Below are 7,339 nucleotides of genomic sequence, written 5' to 3' on the forward strand. Positions count from 1 at the left end.
CATTCCGTGCTGGTGGCTGATGGGGAAGGAGCGGCGGCGGCGGCGGCGGCGGCGGCGGCGGCTCCTCCGCGGTGGGGATGGGGCGCGCTCTGCCGCCGCTCCCCCTCCGCGCCCGGCCGGATTCTGGGGGAGGCGCCGGGGCGGGGAGCGGCGCTTAGAGCCGGAGGCAGCCCGGGCACAGGGGCGCGCAGCCAGGAGGGAGGGAAAGGTGCGGAGTGGGGCGGCGGAGCGCGGAGCAATGGCGCGGGGGCCGCCGGCGGGGCGGGGCGGCGGGCGGGCGGGAGGGAGGTGGGGCGCCGATCTCCTTGGCGGCCGTGAGGGGAGGCGAGGCCGGGCCGTGCTGCTCCGTTGGGCCCTCAGCGGCCTCCCCGCGGCCGGGCCCGGTGCGGTACCGCGCAAGGGCGCGGGTGGTGCGGGTGCGCTCGGTCCGCGCGGGGTATTGCTGCTTGGAGCGCTCCTTTTTGGGTTAGCGGGGTGCTGAGGGCAGCGAGGGGGGGCCCAGGGAGGCGCTGCTCTGCGGAGAAGTCCTGGGTTGCTGCGTTCTCTGCCTGGGAAGCTGCTTTGGAGGCGTTTGTAGCCGCTCCGCGAGTGTCTCCGGGAGCCTCGCGGGCTCTCGGAAGCTGCGCTTGCCGTTAAGCACGGCTGGTGTCTGGTGAGGCGGGGGGACGGGGCCTGGGCGGCAATAGCAGGGTCGGTTTCCTGTGTCTTTTGCCAGGCGGGCTTGTGAATGAGGTGCCAGGGGTGTCCTGGCAGGGCTTGCTCTCTGTGCCAGGTATTGGAGCCTTCTGGTAGGGCGAAACCCCGTGCTTGTTGTCTCCACGTATTTACAACTGGTTTTATCAAGCATAGGGGCCGGTTTCATCGGGTGCGCAGGCAAAATGTGCTTCGTTGGCTTTGAGAGATTCCCGCTTGCCCCCTTGTGCGCAGTCACCGGGGTTCTGGTGGGCTTGTTACCCTTGGCTTCGCCTCAGGTGGCTGTAAAAGCCCCCTCAGAGCTGTTTGTCGCTATCCACGAAGGTGGGGATTGCTGGAAAACTGCCTTGTCCAACTGTTTTGCAGCGCAGGATGGAGATGCTTCTTTTACCTGCCTTGAGAGTGGATAAACTGCAATGAAAGTGATTGAGAACTGAGCACAAGCTCTGCTGAGAGGTGGGAGAAAGGTCAAGCTGCATCCAGCTTAAGGTAAAAAGTGGAGCTTCTAGTACAGAACCAGCAGTATTTTGCAACAGGTTAATGCTTTTATGATGGTTTTGAGCCTTATGATTTATCTGTTAGAGCCGTTTGGTTCGGTTGTGTGTGTGGCATGAGCAAGTAACTTTATTTATTGCTCTGTGGCACTGGTTTCAACATAATGGAGCTTATTGCAGTACTTTTAGGATATAAACTTCATGAAGTGTTGAGGATTTCGGGTCAGGGTGACTTTTCCTTTAGCTCTGCTTTACATTCTCCTTCGCAGGTGTGAACAAAGGTGGCCCCTGAGCTGAGGCTTCCCAAAGGAAGGTTTGGGCTGAAGTTTGTGTTCATGCCACAGGTGAAGACCTTTGGAAAAGAACTTTTGTCATGGAAACAAAGTGTCTGTTAAGTAGCCAACATAACAGTTAAAGGTTCTGAGGATGCAGAGATACTTTTCCCTTTGTTTTCTCAGATGAAAGAATGCGTTGTGTGTTCTTATGATATGGAATTGTACAAAGTGCCCTCCTCCAAAGGGTTGAGCGGAACTTACTCAAAGTTCGAACCCAACATTAAATGTTTTAACCTGTTGGTTTCCCCTCTGCCTCATTCATGTACATGCTGCTTGTGTCGCAAGGGGTTGAGAAACCTCAAGAGCCGTTTGGAGAGCTAAAAATGGATGGAAATGTTCCATAAATAAATGTTAAATATGACGCTTTTACAGAGTAAAGCTTTTCTTAAACAGGAACAAAGAAATCTGGTCACTGGATTGATACTTCTAGGATACGAAAGAAAGTAAATCAGCTTTAAAACTGGACATGATCATGCCATTTAACTAAGGATCCCCCTCTGTAATAGAGGAGGAAACTGTCACATGTTGCTGAAGCACTCCTCGGTCTTAGTTGAGGAGTTTTTATTAAGTGTTTCTATGAATAAAGCTGTCAAACTGATATGGATTTCATTGATCAGAAATGCCTCTTTGTATAGAATGCTGGCTTGTCGAAGTCCTGAGCAGAGCAAGTGCTCTGAGCCCTGCTTGCACTGGTGGGAAGCTGCTCTGTAGGATCCCTCCTCAGTCCACACTTGGAACATCAAAACATCCTCTGTTCTTATCTGTATGTGCTGCTTTTTAAATCTGAAGTACAAAGAAGTTCCTATTGTGAGTAATCATGGTGATCACTACAGTGAATGTGTGATTTTTTGTATGTGGTTCACATACTTCTCCAGTTTCTCCATTGCTCAAAGTGATCTGCTGTTAACTGTCTGAAAGGGAAGTTCTGAACACAGGCTTGAAGCTGATCCAGAATCCTGGGCCAAAACCTAAAGCACTGGAACACTCGCTGTAGGAACCCTTCAGTGACGTCTGAGCCAGAGTTAGGTTTTCATGTGCTCCTCTATGATCATCGTCCAGGTATTTTCTGATCCAGCTTTAAAAACTACTTAATGTAACTGCAGTTTGGCCAGTGAGGTGATTTCATCTGCAGTTTCTATGTTGTTATGGATGGTTTCTTTTTTTAACATGAATACTGCAGCCTTACATTAACACAAGCTTCAAACGAAGGGCTCCTCTGCATTAAGTATCAGCCTCATGTGTGAAATCCTGTGTTCTGTGTCTGTACAATTGCTGGGCAGCTGAGTGTTTGCCAAAATGAGCTGCTGATTGTTTTTACTGTGGCTCATAATACTCCTTTGTAGATCTGCTGGGGTCTTGTTTTTCCCTGCTGCATCTAGACAAAGCCTGCCTTCATGTTGGAGGCAACATCTTCTTCAGTCACTTCTGTGTATGTAGAGACAGTAACTGGAAAGAGAAAATCCTGTACTTAAATCATCCTTCTTGTCACCCTTAACTTCCCCACCTGCAGCATAGCTGGAGGATGGTCATTGAGGGCAATGCAGAACAGTATTGACTGCTGGTATCCAGGAATTCTGGGGAAAAGGGACAAAAATGCGCATTGGGAAACTATATAAGTTTTGTGACAACACCAGTTTGTGCTTTGAGACCCTTAAAATCAATAGGAGAGTGCTGCAGGTGGAATAAAAAGGGGAGGAAGAGCAACTCCAGGTGTTGGATGAGTAAGTTCTGGAGCTTACAGCTGCTCTAAGAGGCTGGATGGTGGTGATGTGCCTTTTGTCTGTTGTTTAAATCTCCCAGCAGTGGTTAGCAAGGTGTAAACTGAGCGATCAAGTCTAAACCCAGAAGGGCTCTTGTGTGCTGTTATTTGCTCTTTTCTTTCTCTAATCAGCCCTTTGAGGGAGTTGGGCCAGTTCCAAACAGTGCTTTTTCTGTGCTTGCTTCTGGGACCGGTGTGTAATTGCTCTGGAATACAAGTGATTCCCATTGGATTCCGCATTAATTGTTCACAAACATCCCACGTTTGTGTCACTATATTCAGTTTTCAGCAGCGCTTCAAGTAAGAGGTTGATTCTCAGGTGGGAAGCTTGGACAAGACATGAAGGAAGGTTATTTAAACAATCTATAGACTGGCAAGCAGCTGGTTTAAGTTGGCAAATTAGGAGAGGAGGTGAATACTTGTGATATGCCTCAAAACTGGCTTTTATTTCCCCGGAGTTGAGTGTAGGATGCTATTTCCCTTTTTATTTGCACACTCTCAAGCATACGAGTGGAGCATAGACATCCTTGATTAATGAAACAAGGGAAGGAATGGTTTCACACAGTTTTGCTGGTCTTCAGGAGCAGACTGGTCAATACATGCACCCATAAACCTTCCCTAACTTGGACACTGGTGTTTAACGTAGCTTAAATAGCTCTCTGCAAGTCTCTTGCAGTAACTGTCCCTCCCTAGTTCTGTTTGCCAAATATGTGCTTTTATTTCCTACCAAAACTGGCTGTCACAGTTGGTGTAATTTAGGAGAGGGTTTAGGTGAGTTTTGGAGGGGATTTTGGTACATTTTGTGTTTTTTCAACCAGGAGACACACTATAAAACATCTCTTTTTGAGTAAAGGATGCTTAAGAGTGTTCTTTAAGTTTATTTTTCAGCGTTTTTTAGACACTCAGGCAATTCCTCACATAAACTGGCAAATTCCTGAAGCATTCATCATTTTATGATGAAGGTAAGATGACATCGTTACAAATAAGTGCTTTTTTATGGCTTTGATATTTCATTTTATTGTACAGGATTTAACAGATGAAAAATAATTGTTCTATTCCCGTGGCTTCTCATACGTGTTACTTAGTTTGGAACTGAATCTGCAGCCACTCTCACTGCTGTTGGTCTTCCTTTTACAAGCTGTCCCGTCCATGATCAACCTCAGAACTCTTAAATCCCATGAATTAGACATTGTGAGGCAAAAATATTCTGGATTAGCTTCATTGCTATGTAAACCTTTAGGGTGATTTGGGGGAAAAATCCTAACTTCAAGAAATAGCTGAAGTTTCAAGTCTGAGGAGGCCACGCAGCTTCCTGAGTAGCTTGCAGAGAATCAAACTACATTGACTTGTTGGACATGAGACAATGGGAAATCAGCCTTGGTAGTGTTATTTTAGCCTGCAGTAAGGCTGTGAGTGGGTCAGCACAGAAGGAGGAAAAGAACTGTAGAGGTTCTTATAGAACTGTTGATAAATCCCTTTCAAACAGTTGGTCAATTCGGCTGGGCTATGGCAGAATAAAACGCAGAATTGGAGGTAGGAAGGCAAAATGTCAGGTTTTAGCACAAAAAGCTTCAGAAGGTTACATACCAAAATTCCAGGCTAGAATGTGTGTTAATGCATTTTGTAACTGAGGTGGGAAGTAACAGCAAATGGTGATGTCAAAATGAAGTTTATTGAGAGGACTTTTCAGGATAGATTTGGCTGTTCCTGAAGATGGTGAGAGGCATCTGGAGGACCCTAACATGGGAAATGCACATTCTTGTCAAATCTCTGTGTGCTGGAGTAAATAGGAAGGTGTTCTGGGTGGTTTTGATCCAGTTTGAGCAGCTTAAAGCACCAAGAATGTGATGTTAGGTCTTTACAGGGCCTGCGCACCAGCCCTGTGAGTGTAGGTGAAAATAGAGTGGTCGTTGTGTGCTCTGGCACTTCCAAGAATTAGGAGTGTTTGACCAGTTCTGCCCTTTTCCAGGGGAAAAAAGGGAACTAAACTTGTAGTTTTTATACCTTACAGAATGATTAGGTTTTGATTTAGCACAAGTACTTAAGAAGGGAGTGCATTTCCTTCTGCACTCAAAAGCACCTGCTGTAGAAAACGTGTATTGGAGGGAACTTGCTGCAGTGGATGTGGGTGCTTTCATGTCTGGTGGTTTAAGTAGTGAAGATAAGTGAGGACAGTTCTTGGGCAGGGGAATGTGATTCATGGGACGTAGTTACTGGTGTAATGACCATTGCAGCTGCTGTAGGAGCTTCTGCCAGGACTGAAAACATCCATTGTGTCCAATGCTCTGCTGGGTGTAGTGTGAGTGAGAAAGGTGGGAGCAGCAGGAGGGTAATGCCTTGTTCCACTTGCCAGCTTCAGACCAGCATGGATGGAGCTGTTTCTGCTTCCCAGCTTTTCCTCAAGTGTGTAAGCTGGGCTGAAATCTTGGAATTGGAGTTCAGTAAGGTTTTGGGTTGTGTTTTCTGTAAGTAATCATGCAAGGGCAGGGATTCTGAGGGGCTGAATTGCTTTGATAAGGAGTAAGACTTGTTGAATTCAGGCAAGGCAAAACCCCAACCCTTAAACATAAATACCTTCTACTTCTGCACTTCCATTATGCAAGGTTTTATTTCAGTAATGCATTATTCCAGTGCTGTAATAAATAGGGCTTTCCAACTTCTCTCTGTGGTATTACTTCCTATTTGCCATTCCTGAAGCTGTAGGTCAGACTATTCATTAATTGATAGTTGTTTCCTGTTACGTTGAATGGAACATTTTCAGATTTGATTCCAAATGGAATTTGGAGTGAGAAGCTCTTGGAGAACTTGAGGGTAAAAGGGTGAGGAATGTTCTAGACCTTCCTTTTCGTATGAATTTCTCATTCAAATGAGAAAGAGAATTCTTTCACTGGGAAGTGGGGAACTTCTGAAATACCCCAAAATGTTCTTTCCTCTCATGAATGTGCCACCAAACCTCGCTTTTCTAGCACTGTAAAGTGCACTTTCCATCTACCGTTGTTACAGGGAGTTGCCAAAGGCCGTGCATCAGTCAAAGAGGGGTCTGGAATTCAGGAACTCTGCCCTTCATCATCAGAGCAGCCTGGTTCGCTGCCTAACCCCAACATCTGCGTTAGCAGAGGATTGCATTTCACCTGTGCAGTAGGAGTCATTACTCTGTCCTATTTAAGAGACTACTTGGCTTCCTTCCTGGCTCTTCTGGGTTAGCAGCAGCACATACATCCACACATGCAACCGCCCTGATTTCATTCACTCTTCCTTATCCTCCTCAAGGCATCTCCAGGTTTGTTCTTCTCAACTCCCATCTGCCTGTTGCTTCACTTCTGCCACTTCCACCTCCTCTTTCTTAAGACCCTGCCTCCTACAGCTTCTTTGGCATTCTAAAGCAGAGGCTTTGTGGATTTGGCAAAGGGGGAGAGAGGGAAGGGGAAGTTGTACGAAATCATCACCAGATTTCGTGGAAATGCTCTGTAAATGTCCCTGATTGTTGCTTCTGTTGGTTCAGAACCAAAACTGAGGCCAAATGTGAGTCCTGCAGCAGCCCTACTATAGCATCCAACCCTATTGTAGGGCAAGAAAAAACCCCTTTACCCTTCCAAGGCACCCCCTGACTGCCAGCAGAGCAATAGCAAGTAATGGAGCTCTGTAGCTCCCATTGGGGGGTGCATGTATGCAGGTGGGGCTCAGCACTACCAGAGTGACCTTTTTGTGGCACTTGTATTGCAGATTTTCTTTGTCATAAATGGCTTTTGGTTTATGGGATGGGAGTCACATTGCACTTGTGAAAATGCCATTAAAAATTAGGATTCTCTATAAAATTCATCTGTGCCTGAAGGTTGTGGTTGGTTTTTTTAACGATGAAACCCCCAAGCCTCAAAATTGTATTTTGAATTATAATGCTTTTTCTGTGCCCTCTTCACACCTCTTTCCAATATGGAAAACAGGGTGAAAATGATGATTTCTTAAAAACTTAAACAATCTCCTTTTAAATGCGATGAAACAAACGCAATTCCAGCTCTAAAAGGAAACCCACGTTTTCAGCTGGTGTGAAAGGAGATCAG

At 46.4% G+C, this 7,339-nt stretch overlaps 1 long non-coding RNA gene across 2 annotated transcripts; it reads left to right on the forward strand.

The window, feature by feature from the left end:
* Nucleotides 1–4: 4 nt before the first annotated feature.
* On the forward strand, nt 5–1,761 carry LOC308225641. Of its 2 annotated transcripts, none has more exons than XR_013957766.1 (3): nt 5–208; nt 1,065–1,182; nt 1,457–1,761. It is a non-coding gene; the product is annotated as an uncharacterized lncRNA (long non-coding RNA). The 2 variants fall into 2 exon arrangements; XR_013957767.1 differs by having other exon boundaries at nt 7–208; nt 1,060–1,182.
* Nucleotides 1,762–7,339: the final 5,578 nt, after the last annotated feature.

This window comes from Psittacula echo, assembly GCF_963264785.1.
Source record: "Psittacula echo genome assembly, chromosome: 10".
Taxonomy (NCBI): Eukaryota; Metazoa; Chordata; class Aves; order Psittaciformes; family Psittacidae; genus Psittacula; species Psittacula echo.